Source organism: Pinus tabuliformis, chromosome 5_2 (genome assembly GCF_031772625.1).
Source record: "Pinus tabuliformis cultivar Carrire ecotype Pingquan chromosome 5_2, CPIR1, whole genome shotgun sequence".
Lineage (NCBI taxonomy): Eukaryota > Viridiplantae > Streptophyta > Pinopsida > Pinales > Pinaceae > Pinus > Pinus tabuliformis.
Window position 1 is genome coordinate 931,370,333 of NC_142306.1, and position 17,111 is coordinate 931,387,443.

The following is a 17,111-nucleotide window of genomic DNA, read 5'->3' on the forward strand; positions in this document are numbered from 1 at the left end:
TTCTTCTGTTTCTTGTTTTTAGTTCCCTCCTCTTCTTCTTTCTGAACAGTTTCTTAAATGTCTATTGTAGGAGAGTCTTGGGCTGTAATATTCTTTTCTTTCCTCCTACTTCACTTTGGAATTTTTGGGGAACTGCTTCCAGGGGCTTCAGTCAGTTCTTGGAAGTGGTTTCTTGTCAAAAACTTTTCCCAAGTATCCTTAGTGTTTTTCAACTGTTCTTCAATAAGGATTTTTATGAACCCGTGATGGTAAAGATGGGATTCAATACTGCCTATGTGTTTTTGAACAATAGAGCTCATTTTCTTCAAGCTTGATAATAGAAAATAAGGCAAATTAAGGGTATAACCTTCCATAAAATTCATCATTATTCTGGCATGATACATGTACATGGTACCAAAACGACCCTCGCATGTGATAAACTTCTGGATAAGTAATAACAGAGTGGACCATTCTTCTTTTATTGCATGCATAGGGATTCCCTTGGTAAATATAGAGGTATCCATACCTAGGTTTTTGAGCATGATTCTCCATCCTTGATCGTCCACACTTCTGTTTTTGAACCACCTGTCGCCTTCTTGTGGGAGACTTGTTGCAGCTGCTATTGTGGCCTCAGTCACTATAAATTTTAAGTCTCCTATCTCTATTGTGTGTCCATTAAAGGACCGTGCAAAGGCTTTAGTCACTTCTTTGTTATAGCCCCTGAACTTTTGAATGAATCTCAGCCACCTTGCTTTCTTCAACGACTCCTTTGTTTGAGGATAACCCTCCAAGTATTTTGGTCCCTCCGGTTTAGCTCTTAGTAGCTTTCCCATTCTCGGCTTTAAATTCCGACTGAGAATTCTACTGCGTATGAAGGTTCAGGAAAAAATGGGCTGATTACGGGATTCTTAGGGTAACTGGAGTAGCCGTAATCGATGTTCAGGATGTATGTGGTGACTGGAGCCAAGGTTTGGAGAAAACTGTAGTGGATGCAGCGGAAATGGAGAACAGAGAATGGTATGAGTATCGAGGGAGTAAAGCAACAGTAACGAGTTCAACATCGAATGGATGCGGGAGTGAAGTGATAAATGGGAAGAATAACGGCTGAGTCCTTTTGAATCAGATGACTTACACACACGTCTCAGCAGACGGCTGCAGGAATTATGGTGAAGGAGAGCCATAGTACAATAGGTCATGTCTCAAAGTACGGCCAATAAATGGAAGAGCAGTTCATAAATTTAGAATGATCATGGGACCGTTAGAAATGAATAAGGTGTGTATGGAATGACATCGTGGAAGAGGAGTGGTATGGGGCTTGTCGTATCAAATCATTGCATTTAGTGGAACTTGCCATGGTTTAAATAACTATGCATAATAATGACATTGAATTGTTATTTGGTAGAGATTTTTGATCATACCTTTGGAAGTTTATCATTTCTTGATTAAGGCTTCTGACCCATGGTTTTTCTTTGATTTTGAAGATGCCCCATGTCCTTGCTGCACTCGGTGATGATGACACTAACTTCTGACTGTGATTTTTTTGAAAACAGAGTGATGTCGGCTGTAAAGACAGAGTGATGTTGGCTGCGGAAATCGTTTCTGGCTGCGGAAATTGGTGCTAGCTGCGGAAACGGTTTCCAGCTGTGGAAACTAAGACAACACCCCTTTAACTGCACAAAGATAGTTAGAAAAAGAACTAACTGAATGAAAATAGTCCTGAAGGGGACTTTTATTGATGGAATGAAATGAAATGAGTGGAATGAGATGGAAATGAAGTGGAGTGAAGTGGAACGAAAATGAGATGGAGGTGAAGTGAAATGACAAGTGAGGTGGAGTGAAGATGGAAAGAAAGAAAGATTTTTTTTTTTGGAAAATATAGAGTGTCAGGTGCCCCTGATTTTCACTCTACATTTTCTGTATAAGATCGCCAATCTGTGATTGGTTTTCAGGCTTATACAAAAGATTTTTTTTTACTTTTTTTTTTTTTTTTTTTTTTTTTAACTGAAAGAAACAAATACTAGGCTGATGGAGGAGAAGGACTCCTCTCCACCAGCCTCATTGCAGAATTTTCTTGAAACATTTTGACAAAGTCCTCTTTTGAGAGTGGCTTATGATAAATTTTCAATCGGTGGCCATTCACAATGAGAGGAGTTTGAAACTCATCAATGGTCTTGACTCGAACTGCTCCATTGCTAAAGACTTCATCATTCTCATATGGTCCAAGCCAATGAGTCTGAAATTTCCCTTTGAAGTCTTTAAACTTGGAATCAAACAGTAACGCCCAATCTCCCTTTTGAAACTTTTTCTCTTTGATATATCTGTCATGCCACTTAGTTCTTTGGTGCTGAACTAGATCAGTCCTTAAAATTGCATCTTGTCTTATTTCATCTAGCTCATTCAGCTGCTCCATTCTATGCTTTTGGGCTTCTGATAGATTCATCCCCAACTGAACTGCCATCTTGAAGGTCTTGACTTGAAACTCAATGGGGAGCAGGACTTCTTTCCCATAAACAAGTTCATAGGGAGAATGTCCTGTTGTGTTCCTCCATGTAGTTCTATAGGCCCATAAGGCTTCAGGAAGCCTTTCTGCCCAATCTCTTCTGTGGAGATGAAAAATTTTGGTGATGATGCTCTCAAGAATTTTTTTTGTATATTCCACTTGACCATTTGCTTGCGGATGGTACGGAGTAGATTTTCTGTGCTTGATTTTGTATTCTTCCATCAGCTTCTCCATCAAGTTAGATGTAAATTGACTTCCCTGATATGTCACAATTTCTCTTGGGACACAAAAACGAGTAAAAATATCCTCAAAAAGAAATTGAACAACTGAATTTTCAGTGGCAGAAGGCAATGCCTTGGCTTCTACCCATTTAGTAACATAATCAGTGCAAACCAATATATACTTCTTTTGTATAGATGGTGGATTAATAGGTCCAATGAAATCTAAAGCCCATTTTTCAAAGGGTTCGATGAGTACCTGTGGCTGTAATGGCATTTCATTTGAAAGAGTTGGTCTCCCAACTCTTTGGCAGCTGTCACACTTCTAACATATTGTTTTGCATCTTTGAAGAGAGAAGGCCAATAATATCCTAAAGAAAGGATTTTATAGGCCGTCCTCTTGTCAGTAAAGTGTCCACCGCACGGTTCATCATGACATGCCTTAAGGATGTCAGGCATTTCATCTTCCCGAACACATCTTCTGATCACACAATCTAGCCCTGTTTTAAACAATTCATTAGAAATCCATGAATAATTTGAACTCCCCTGAATAATTTTCCTTTTCTCATTAGGAAATAAGTGTGGAGGTAGCTTCCCTGTAACCAAATAGTTAGCAATATCTGCATACCAAGGAGTTTTAGTAGTTACTGCAAACAAATATTCATCTCGAAACTTATCCTCTACAAGAGAATCTTCGTTAGTATTTTGGATTCTAGACAAGAAATCAGCTAGTGTATTTTTTTTCCCTGGTCTATCTAGCACAGTAATATTGAATTCTTGTAAAAGTAAAAGCCATCTTGTAACTCTGCCATTAGTAACAGGTTTGTTCATGAGATATCTAATTGCAGAATGATCAGTATGGACAAAAGTTTCATAGCCTGTTATATAGTGTCTAAACTTGTTGATTGCATGAACAACGGCTAAGAACTCTTTTTCAGTCACAGTATAATTTAACTCAGTAGGAGTCAAATTTTTACTGGTGTAGTAAATGGCATAAGGAACTAAATCCTTTTGACCCAACACAGCTCCTAGAGCTGTATCTGAAGCATCAGTAGAAATATGGAAAGGAAGTTTCCAATTTGGCCCTCTCAAAATGGGTGCTTCAGATATTCTTGTTTTCAAAGTTTCAAATGCAGATTGACAGTCAGGATCCCAATTGAATTCACAGTCTTTTGTAAGTAATTTGAAAAGTGGAGATGCTATTTTGGTGAAGTTTTCGATAAATCTTCTATAATATCCAGTAAATCCAAGAAAACTTCTAACATCTTTTTGACAATTTGGAATAGGTAACTTGGAGATGACTTCAACTTTTGATCTATCAACTTTAATTCCATCTCCTGAAATATGATGTCCTAAAACAATCCCTTCAGTAAACATCATAAAACATTTTTCATGACTTAATGAAAGATTTGTTTCTTTACATCTTATAAGGACTTTTTCCAAATTTTCTAATGCCTCTTCAAATGAATTACCATAAACTGTAAAATCATCCATATAGACCTCTACACAATCATGAATTAGATCAGAAAAGATTCCTAGTACTGCCCTTTGAAATGTTGCAGGTGCATTACATAATCCAAAAGGAAGTACTCGGTAAGCAAAAGTTCCCCATGGACAGGTAAATGTGGTCTTGTCCTGATCCTCAGGTGCTACCTGAATCTGATTGTAACCACTAAAACCATCCAAAAATGAAAAATACTTTTTGCCTGCTAAAGTATCTAATACCTGATCAATAAAGGGTAAAGGAAAGTGATCCTTCAAAGTTGCTTTGTTCAATTCCCTGTAATCAATGCAAACCCTCCATTTACCATTCTTTTTAGGTACTATAACCAAAGGAAAAACCCACCGGCTATCTGAAATGGGGTAAATGAAGTTTACATTAAGTAACTTTTGGAGCTCTTCTTTCACTATCTCCCTAAGGTTTGGATTCATCCTTCTTTGAGGTTGTCTAATTGGTCTACTGTTTTCCTCAATGTAGATGTGATGAATGAAAGTCTTAGGGTCAATACCTTTCATATCAGTATACTCCCATGCAAATGCAGTAGAATGTTTTTGCAAGATTTTGGTTAGCTCTCCCTGTTGTGATTTTTCCAAGTTTCTGTTGATATCCAATGTTTTTCCTGGAAAAATCTCAATGGCAGAACTACCAAACTCTTCCATAGAGAAAAGAGACATTTGTCTAGATGATAGACACTCAATGTCAGAATCCAACTGAAATTGTGTGTGGTCATATTCTGAAGATGGTTCAAAGTTTTCTAATGTGTTCAGAATTTGACTATCTTCACTAATCTCAGAAATGGTAAAGACAGGTTGTATAGTATCTTCATCATCAACCCACTCATTATCTCCTATTTCTGTAATTGCTTTTGCTGGAGGATACAGATTGAACTTCTTTGTCGAATTACCATCAGAAATATACATATCCCCAGACCTACAACTTATGAAAGCATCAGCTGTGGCTAGCCAAGGTCTTCCTAAAATAAGAGGATGTCCTCCTAGATTACTCTTGGGAGTTAAAATCATGAAATCCACTGGATATTCCCAAGAGTCTAAGGAGACTGGAATGTCTTCTAATACACCATCTGGTTTAATAATTGATCGATCTGCAAGTTGCAGTAAAGTAGGTGTAAAAAGAAGATTAGGAAGTTTTAGCTGTTCCATAGTTTGTCTACTCATGATGTTGATAGCAACCCCTAAATCAATCAAAGTATTTGGTATTTCTACCCCATTGATATGTGTTTTGACAATTGGACTACTGGGATCTACATATTTCTGCATAGTAAATTTTCCCATCATGATATCTGCAATTTTCCGTACTAGGTGGATTCTTCTGGTATCTCTTGGTTTCCTTCCTGGTCTTTTAAGACTCAACTCCTTTATTGTTTTTGCTAGAATAGGAATTTCTTTAATGGCTTGTAACAAGGGAATCTTGATACGGACATTCTTTAATTCATCTAGAAAATTATAGTCAGGCAACCAAATTTGTTTTTCCACTCCTTTGTCAATTTGTAATCTTTCAGGAAAAGGCGGTGTGGATAAAGATGCAGGTTGCTCAACTATGGGAGTTGTGGGGGTTAGTTCTTTTTCTTTTTCTTTTTGAGTGTTTGGGTTTTGAAGAGATGCTTCAGAACTCTTATTGGCTTCAAGAGACTCTTCCTCAAAAATGCTTTGCTTTTGAGCATTTATAGAAGGTTTATCTAGGACTCTACCTGATCTGAGTTGTACTTCATTGAGAGGAACAATCATATAGGTAGGAAATTGTTGACCTTCCATCATGTAAGCATTTTGAGGGTTTTTGTTATTGGGGTTTGGCAATGGCTGAGAAGGAAGTTGATTTGACTTCTGTTGGAATAGAAGCAAGAGCTGAGAATTTGGATTCTGTTGAGAAGGTTGTTGTTGTTGTGGAAATGGCAATGATAGTTGTGGATTTTGATTTGGAAGTTGTGGAGCTTGTTGGTTTTGAAAAGATGGAGGATATTGGTAGAATTGAGCAAATCTCCCATAAGGATTTTGCATACCTTGTACCCATGATTGAAAAGGATTTTGAGGTTGGGACCAAGGTTGTTGCCAAGGATTCCAATTTGGTGGGGGTTGAAAGTTCATAGAGTTGCTAAACCCTTGATTTTGTTGCCCCTGCCAAGGTCTCCTTGCAACAAAACATAGAGATTCGATTGTATTTGGATCTTCTTGAAAGACAGCTTTGAGCCCAGGAATTGAAGGACAATCCTTGGTCTCGTGATTCTCTGAACAAATTATACATGTTTCTACAACTTTTGCATCCAAGGGACATTCCCTTAGAGCATGTTTCTTTCTACACTTTGGGCAAAATATGGCCAAATCCTCAGCTTCTGCTTTCTGCTTATTGTGAATCTTAAGGGTGTCTAATTGCTCACTAAGACTCCCTAAGATGTCAGTTTTGAATTCATCAAGCATATTGCCAATCTCAGCCCTACTTACTGATCCAGTTGCAGATTTGTTTGCTCTGATGAGAGAAGGATCTCTAGGCCCTTTTTGAGTTTTAGATTTCCCCCTTGAGAGATGGACGCATAGTTCTGCTATATCATGAAGTGGAAGTTGAGATATGTCTCCCTTTCCCATCATGTTCAAAATATCTATCCGTTCATCTCTAATGGCTTTTAATAGAAGGGCTTTCAAGATCTCCTCATCTAAGTCACTCATTTTTTCTCTTTTCAGGTTGTATTGAAATATTTCTAGTAAATCCTCCAAGATTTCATCTTCTCTTTGCACCATTTTGAATACCTCATCCTTGTGATTTGTGGGCATACAATAGTCCAGGTACCTATCCAAAAATGTTTGTTTCATATCATTCCAAGACCTAATGGATTGAGTGAGTAATCCCATGAACCATTTCAAGGCTACTCCTTTCAATGTTGAAGGAAACAGTGTGAGTTTTTGAGAGTCTTCCATATAATCATAAGTTCGACACACGAAGTCAAACTAAAATAGAAATGTTTCAGGGTCCTCATTCCTTAACCCATGGAAATTTGGGAGGACAGATGGTGAGATGTTTTTCATGGTGGCTCGGGAGTCCTCATCGACTATAGGAAATCCGAATGAGTTATCTCCATCCCTATTTCCCCCAATGTTACCTCTACCTCCTCCATTGTTTCCTACTCCTCCTCTACCTCTACCTCTACCAAATCCAGTTGCTCCTTCCTCTGTCATGGTAGTTTCCCTGGAGACTTCAGAGTCTTCTGGTTCTTCTACTAAGGGTGAACGAGAAGGAATTTCTCCCTCTTCTTCTTCAGATGATTCTACTTCTGCAATTACAATTTGTCTCTCTGTAGAAGGAAGGAAAGGATCTCTTTCTAATTCAAATTCGATGGAAGGTGTGGGAGAGTCGATTCCTGCCTCTTGAATTCCAGGAATCCTAGGGCTAGGAGTGTAAGTTGGAGATGATGGAGGTGTCTCTTGTCTATTCCTTGAAGTAGATGGACTTGTAAAAATCGAACTCTTGGCTCTAGCTAAAAACCTTCCCCTAGAATCTCTTGCTCTATGCATGTCATTTTTTATTTTTCTTCAAGTCGGGCTAATAATTCTCTTTCTGATCTTCCAGGTCACTCTAGGTGCAAGAAGAGAGCATACTCAAGAAACTATTAAACCAATAACTTTCTCTTATCTGATCCTCTAGATCACACTAAGTGCAAGAGGAGAGCATACTTTGAGAGGCTATCAATTTTCCTTCCTTGAAATTTTCTTGTGTTTTTTTTAAGAATTTGGCTACCTAATTTAACTTCCCCGGCAACGGCGCCAAAATGTTTGGTCAATTTAGTGTGATCTAAATTGCTATTTATAATGTCAACCCAGGGTTCATAAACTGACGAAGTGAAGTGTACTGTATGTACTAGATAACCATTTCCTTAGTCTTTTGTCATTTTTAGTTTTTTTTTAAGTTTGTTTTTGGATTTATCTTTCTCTAATGTGAGATGATGAAAAGGTGATAAAGCAAGTGAAATATGGATGATTATGGTGATCTCTAAGTGGTTTTCAAAACTTAAAAGAGAGAAAGCTTTTAAAATATCTGCAATGTAATCAATTCTTCAAAAGAAATAAAGACATCAAACAATGAACTATGACACCAGCCCAATATCTTTGTTGCTGAGTGAAAATGAAAGTAAAATCTACACTAAATTCAATTAAAAGTGAGAACAACTAATCCACACTATTTTAACTTTTCAACTTAATCTTCCTTGTGAAAAGATATCATGAAATGTTAAGCAATGTGAAATCTAAAAGAAGTTAAACTGCATAAAAGAAACTAATCACACTACTTTAACTTTCTTGACCTTTTGCCTTTCAGCTTAATTTACCCTGTGAGAAACAGTCATGAACAAGTCAAGCAATGAGAGATCTAAAGCAAACTAAATCAAGCTATAATGAGTGATATTCTGGTTCCTAATAAAGTTATTTGATTATAGAGAGGAACCGTTAACAGATGAATAGCATGATATCTAAGAGCAGAAAATAAATGTACAACTTAAGGAAATGACAGTACTGGAAATCAAACTTCAGAAAACAAGAGTCAGCGACAAAGACAAGATGATCTCGTATGCCAATAGTTATAAAAGGAAAAGGTGAAAAATTGCCCCGGGTTGCCTAAGAAAACCTGCAAAAACACTGATCAGTTGTAACCATGAAAGAGTAGCAATGAAAATGTAAATAAAAAAAAATCAAAGGCTTTGTTATGTACAGCTAATATACATGACGAAATAAAACGCAACATTTAAATGACAAATGTACAGCTAATATACATGAAAAGGAAAAAGTAATGCAAGAGTTAAAAGACAACTGTACAAGGCTTCAGTAAGCAGGGGCCCTCTGCCACTTCAACCGATTCAACGAACATCTACAAGCTTAAGTTTAAACCAGTCTTCTCATATATTAAACAGCAATGTAAAGGTGCAGTGGGGAAATACAACAGCTTCAGATTACATACAAAAAGATTAACTTTTTCAGCGTTCATGGACGCATTATTTATAAGGAAAGAGAGCTAAACAGATTAACTAAATCTACGCTGTTAACCACGCTGCCAGAGACACGTAAATCCTCTTCAGCCCGGATCTAGGTAACTGTCATCATGATTATTAAATCTGGGAGGTATGGCTATTGGATTCATGCTATCAGGATGTCTTCGTGGCTAAGGGTTGTGCCACGTAGCTTCACGTGCTCAAAAACAAAGCTACGCAGAGCCGTGCCACCGCTGAACACTTCCGTTGACTATCCTTTGCCCCTTGTTTGACCACGGGCTTTTATGGTCGTGCTGGATGATCTGGTGGGACACGATCCATGTCCTTGACTCCTGTAACTTGCCCATGTGGCTCATTTCTTGAGAGGACACCTGTAGCATGGTGTTTGACAAAACGGCTGTGGAATCCTGTGTTGGCTGCAGAAACCTGGGTCACCTGCGGAAACCTGTATCGGCTGCGGAAACTGAGAAACTTCCGTAGCTGTCTGAACAAAATTCTAAACGAAACAACAGTCATCAGCGTAGTTAGAAAACCATGTCAAAAGCTCGTTTTTAAACTAAAATACAATGATTTAATCAACTTGGTGGATAAAATGAGTGGAAAAGAAGGTTGAGAGGGTGTATGGGAAGGTGCAAGTTCGAGGCTCAACACTTCTAAATCCCTAAAAGTGTTGTTTCACACCCTAAAGGAACAAGGTCATCTGATTACATCATCTCCCAGAAGTTCTCCACAGAAAATTGCTTAGAACTGCTCAGAACTGGACCATACAGACTGCTTAGTGTTAAGGGTGCGATGCATCTCACCTGCCACATGAAAAAAGTATGATGCATACTGAAAATCCCTTCTATAGGGTGCGATGGGCGAGAGTAGACAAATGGCAGAGACAGTTTGCAAGGTGGATGATCATGGAATCTTCCAGAAACTTCTCTTGTGACACTTGCCTCTCTGAATTCTCCCAGGGATGAGTAAGAGATCATGAATCTCCAAGTGGAACCAAGAACTATCAGAGAGAGGACACTAATCAAAATCCCAGAAGCTGACTCACTCCCCTGCAAACATCTATATATGGATCCCTCATCCCAGAGATCCAGAGACTGGAATCTTGTATTTTGTAAGGAAGTGCTATTGGTTTCTGGTGGAATATCATAGCGTTGGGTGATCTAAGCTTTTCATGAGGTGAAGAAGGGCTTTCATGCTAGGAGGATGACGCTGGGTCAGATCAATGGGTTGTAATCCTCTCTTCTACTCTTTCTATCAATAAAGCTATTTGAGTTTTTCTCCACATTCGTGTATGTTTGAGTTGATATATGCATTTGTGTGGTCAATATATATCTGGTCATGTATTGTTTATGATTGTAGATCTCTGTGATTTGATGGTATTATGCTACTTTGACTTTACAGGTGCTCTTTGAAGCAGGGTAAGCAAGGAAGGAGCGGCAAAGATATGTTAGAGGGGAGAGGAAACAAGAAAGGAGCCAAGAGAAAGACTGAGGTTGGTACTCTCTGCTTCTCTCTCATCTACTTATCATAAAGGAAAATGAAAGTAACTTTAGTTTCTTTGTTTCTAAGATAGCTACTCGTCTTAGTGGGACTAGCAGCTCTGAATGGACACTAGATTTCTCGATAACAAAATGGTGACCATATTGGGGAACGAATAGCTTTTTTTCTTGTCTATATTTGTTTACTTTATAAACTACAGACGGAGCCTCAAGTCAAGCTAGCTAGCCTTCAAATTGCTTTTGCTATGTAACTACAAAGTAGATCAATGTTGCTTCAGTATATCTCCAGGTTTTATTTATAAACTGAACAATTGATTTGCAAACATCTTAATTGCCCTGGTGGTGGCTCAAGTAACCTCATTAGATCAGCCTCTATGATTTGTATTTACTGACTATCATTAGCTCGGCCTAAATCCCTGAACTAAGCTGCAAACTATGACCAAAATCCAAGTTAAAGTCTCGTCCCTGTACCATCGCACCTTCTCCTCTAGGCAATTTGGATGCATCGCACCTCCCGTGTGCAGTAGGTGAGATGCATCCCTGTTTCCTTGTGTTATAGGTGCGTTGATCAGATAAGACTGTTTCTACCTCCAGATTTTCGTTTTTTCTTCACTCTCTTCAACTTTATTCAGGAGTTTTTCTATCTGTCATCAGTATACCACTGTGGAAACTCCCTTCCTTTGCACTAGTCAGCCTCCATTGTACAAAGAATTGTGAATGTTTTTATGTATTGTTCGCCATTTACAGTTCTCCTTTACAAAGAAGTAGCTTAATTGAACTGTCGTCTTTTTATTTGGAAGTGTCACAAGCGTCGTTTTCAGTCAAAGAAAAGAATCCTACTCTTCTTGATGGTCGATTACATTGTTACTCTTGTATTTGATTTGAATTAATAGTATTTCAAGTGTCGAAAGCAGTTTTCGATTCAAAATTGCAAAGTGTCATCATTGTCTTCCTTTCGTCTTTTGAAGAGAAAATTGTTAGTATTTTCACTTTGAAAGATAATTCAGATTTGTACTTAGCATTATTTTTGTCATTCACACATTAAGAAAGCGGAAAACAAATACATGCATCTGCATTTGCATTTAGACTGCTTGTTGATTTTGATTTAGGACAGTGCATCTAGTGTGTGCTCTCTACTATATGTTCAAATAATCTCGTTTCTCTTTCCTTAGTAGCTAGGATTTTCATTTGAAAAAGAAGAATAAACGATTGTTTATCATCTTAGATTGCATTTTAGGAATTGTATATCTACATCACGCGGTGAACCTTAAAGGCAAACTTCTTAAGAAAGATCAACTGTAAAATAAATTCAATGAACATAAAAACGCTTTGGAACCTAACGCACAACATTTAGAAGTCTAGGCTAGAGACGTATTCTGATGTCATAAAGCTTGGTAACTATTGCTTTCATCGTAGGTTGGGTGATTCCGCCTCTTTGAGATGACAAGTGTCAATACAGACTTGTGCTCCCATGTACCGTCGAGTATATATTGGGAGACCACAATAGGCTATATCCTTTATCCTTAGGAAGTCATGTCTGCCGCCCTATTGATTGCAATGCACTGAACACAGCATTCGGGAAGATTGACTGCCGTACCGCAAAAAGTATTCTGCAGTTTTGAGATTGGTTTGGTAATCCCTCTGTCTAGATTTCCAGAGTAGTCTCTTTCATTCCTTTTTAGACTCCTCAAAGGAAAAGGTCCATCTGAGCGCTTGTCACTTCAAGCTCATTAAAAATATAAGGCGACTAGAGTCATCTTTAGCTTTTTCTCGACTCTTAAAAACTGAAAAAGCAAGTTGTGTCAAAGCGTCATAAAATTTATTTTAATCGGAATAACATCATTGTTCCCTCGTTGGTCTTAGGTTGAGGAAATGGAGTCCACCAACAAAGGATTTCCCCTTGGGGGAAATCCTAGTCCTTTCTCCTCTTGGGGAGATGTTGGTGCACCGCATATGGCCACATTGTCCCTTCCAGGACTGACAATAGGCTTTCCAGTATGGCTCTTCTCGACCTCTTTCGTTCAAAGCACCGTGATTTCTGAGCAATCAAGTCAGCGACTAGATGATGTTAGAGTTACCCCCCAACCTTCTACTTCATTTGTTTCTCCCTTTCCTCCTTCCTGTTCACTTGGTAAAGTTGGTAAAACTAAAAAGCAAGTAACTGAGAAGAAGAAGAAAGGGAAGAAGAAGAAGAAAAAGGAGCCAACGGCAAAAAGGGGCAACCGTATGTCATCTAGCGAAAATCCACACACTCCACCATCCAAACCTAAATCTCCATGTATCATTTGCAAAGGGGACCACTATCATCAAGATTTTCCTCGCATCCCATGGATCTTAAGGGACTGGTCTCCCCGCTTGCACAATCCGGTGTCCTCAACCTCTGACGATCATGCTGAAAGTACACCGTCAACTAGTGAAAACGAAGTCACTGGACAAAAAGGAAAATATAAATTTCATTGTAGACTATGTGAAGGTGATCATGTCGTCCATCATTGTCCCTTCCTAGACGAAGCTAAAAGAGTCTTGGATAACCATCCTACTTCACCGCTACGGCTTCCTCCTGGATACAAGAAACTCTTGCCGAGTCCCTCGCTAGTTGAAAATCCAACTGACACACCTTTGTGGTTGGTTGAAGCATCTATCATTGAAGATAAACCCTCTGAGTCCACATCAGACCAAAGTCAACAGGTCGAGATGGCAGTCGACCCAGTCTTGTCTTCGGAAGGTCTACCTTCAGATGATACAGTCACCGAAGGGAATGAGAACGACACCGTTCAAATTATTTTCGTAAACAAAGACTCCGATGAACATGGGGGAAATCTACCCGTTCCTTTACCGCAGGAAGGAAGTTCGTCAAAGTCGTACCCGGCCGTTTATTCGGTCCCACCTCCAAGCAACCTGGTCATTTTCTTCGACTCGAATCTACTAGGAAAACCCCGTCTACCGTCTAGTATACCATTCTGAATCATAGTACAAGCTTACAGAATGGTCATGGTCGGTACTATCATAGATGAAGGGGCTTCTATGAGTATCATTTCCTTGACTGCTTGGAAAGTGCTTGGTTCACCATCACTTATGCCTGAGATGCGAAATCTGACAGGCTTCGAAAAAGGAACCAGTTGACCGTTAGGGATCCTTCCAAATTTGCCTATGACTTAGAGAAGGAAAAAAGTTTATCTGAACATAATGGTAGTCCAAGGACCTTTAGATTATAATCTAATTCTTGGGCGTGACTACATTTATAGCATGGGAGCCATCATCTCCTCGCTCTTTCAAGTGATGTGTTTTCTGCATGAAGGCAGAGTGGTCCAGCTCGTAGACCAGCTTTCATTCCCTGGCTCGTACATAGCTAGTAGTCAAATGCCATCCCTAACTGGTCCTTTCACGCAAAGAATGTCTCATCAATCTCCAGTCCGTCCACCTGATGAACGTGAGTAATTTGGTGATTGTGACTGAAACCCAGGGGGCATGCACCCTGGTCTGCTTCAGCAGGAAAACTTTAGGTATAGGGTAGGTTTCCGCGGAGGATATATGACTAGTCTGACACACCTGTCCATTTAGGAAAATGGTATTAGACTAGAATAAGATACCTCCATTAGAAGGTAGGCCTTTCCTGGTAGAACAAATGTTTTGTCTGCAAATTGAAGGGTAACCTGGAAAAGGTAGGCCTTTCTCGATAGAGCAAATATTTTGTCTGTAAATTGAAGGGTAACCTGGAAACTCTACTTCGCTATACCTGGGGGCATGCAAACCTTTTGCACGTAAGTGAAAAGTGACCAGCGTAACACTAACCCCATAGTTTTTCTGACTTCAACTGCTTAAGTTAGGTGATTGGTCGGATTCACCGTTCACCTTTGCAGGGGCCAAATGGTGTCAGCAAAGTAAAGGAAGAGTTTTCCTACCTAACCCCAGTAGTTAATTAACCCCTAGGACAGTAGTTGGTCATTCCTAACTTCCATGCAAAAGGCAGTGGAGCAAAGTTTCGAATGGTGCAAGCTCCCTAAAAATTGAACCTATCAATGAGACATCCTTATTATACGACTAGCACGAGCAGTTTTACGCAAAGTTCAAGCTCGTTAAAAAATAAACATAAGCAATGAGCATATGTTCCATCAGAGTTTAAGCTCATTAAAAAATGAACCAACCTCTGGTAAATAACCATTGCGAACGCATTATCATCAGCTTTTGAGCCTTGGTCGTGTTCTTACCATCGCCTCCACTCTGTTTTTAGATGATCATATGCCTCCATTTGATTGTTTACCCCTTTTGAGGAACAACTGCAACGAGTGATTTTGTTAGCCATCCTCTTGACACTGCCATGATTAGAATGTTCCAGACCTTACCTGGAACCAGCTTCTACCTGAAAATATCACTCATTCCTCAAAAAACGAGTCTCCTTTAAGCTCTTTTCATCTAACTCATAAAATATGAAAAGATTGCCGAGCAATTGGCCTCTCCAGCTCATTAAAACGATCGGAAGTGCTATCCCTCCTCTAGATTTTAATCTTTTTGGACCTGAGGGATCATTACACAAAAAGATCAAGCGCTTGTCTTGTTCGGCTCGTTACAACTATCGAAAAGTCATCCCTTTCGTATTGTTTTATACTTTTCCGGACTTAAGGGATTATATTACGAAGAAGGATTACTGGAGTTTCCTTTTCGTCTCTTTTTAGACTCTCTAAAATTGAAAAGAACCGAGTTATCTTTGTCATTAAACTCGTTAAAACAATAGCGACAAACTTGTCCATGTAGACAAGAATGAGTTTCACTATCGCTAGGCTCGTTAAAGCATAGCGACAGGTTTGCCCAAAGGGAAAATTATAGAACAAGCATATGTTATCCTCCTCAATATTGATAAAAATAAAGAGGTACTGGTCAGAAATGACTGGGAAAAATTGGGAAGAAAACTTGAAGAAACTTTATTGGTAACAAGTCGCTCTTGAACATGACATTTTCACTCCACAATTGAGTCGGGTTGGGTTATTTCGTTCACCGGTCATAATACTGTTGGTCCACCGTACCATCCATTTTTGGGGTTAACGCTACCAATCCATTTCAGTGTCGTCGATATGTTCAAGAGAAGTCGCTCGGAGAATTCACCAACCCAGCTTGTATCTCATCTGCTGCAATACCTTCACGCTTCATTCTTTCATGACCGCCACCCTGAACCTTGTATCATCAGATTGTTTTCACCTCGACAAAATCATTTGCTCCGTTCTGTGTCGTAGATGTGGGATTCATCAATGCCCTCCTACGATGGATCACTTCTTGTCAACATCAACTCATTATCCAAGAAGTCGATCTAGGAACAACCCTTTCAGTACTTTGAAGCTTGCATGGCAAGTTTCTCACTTCCGGCGATGGGTTTACATCAATGGCCTTCGACCGAAAGATTTTGCGTGGTGTTCGACATCGACTCATGTATTCACACCACGTGAATTGTACTACAGTACCTTGAGGGTAATCATCATTATCAGTGATTCCTCTTGCGCCTATTAACAACTTCCATCATTGGTTGGTAATCAGGCGATGTCTTTCCATGTTCGATTCCAGAACATCTTTTCACATGGATCGACTTGTACTTCGGATGAAGATTGAACGAGTTTGAAGACCCCATATCTAGTTTCATCCATCCGGGCTGCGATATATTCGGGAAAATAAAGACATCAAACATACATCATTGCTGCACAGATAATCATCCAAACCAAAGGATGATGGCTCTATCAGAATCATCAGTCTGCCACACAGACAGTTGTCTATCCTATGTACATGACAATGAATTTATAAAGCTGAGCATGGGAATGCCCACCTCAACTAGATCATGAAAGTATTATGAAGATAATATATTGTATTGTATCTTATTACAAGTCACCTTCCAGTTTGAAAGACCTCGGATCCTCATGATAAAGCATTTCACCCGACATCAAAAGATTTATGACCTCATGATTTAGGGGGCAACTGTTATAGACATATTTGGGCACTGCAACCCCAATCATGTCCATAAAACAAGGGCTTCTAAATCCCTAAAAGTGTTGTTTCACACCCTAAAGGAACAAGGTCAGCTGATTACATCATCTCCCAGAAGTTCTCCATGGAAAACTGCTCAGAACTGGTCAAAACTGGACCATACAGACTGCTCAATGCTAAGGGTGCGATGCATCTCACCTGCCACATCCAAAAAGTGTGATGCATACTGAAAAGCCTTTCTGTAGGGTGCGATGGGTGAGAGTAGACAAATGGCAGAGACAGTTTGCAAGGTGGATGATCATGGAAAAATCCAGAAACTTCTCCTGTGACACTTGCCTCTCTAAATTCACCCAGGGATGAGTAAGAGATCATGAATCTCCAAGTGGAACCAAGAACTATCAAAGAGAGGACACTAAACAAAATCCCAAAAGTTGACTCACCCCCCTGCAAACATCTATAG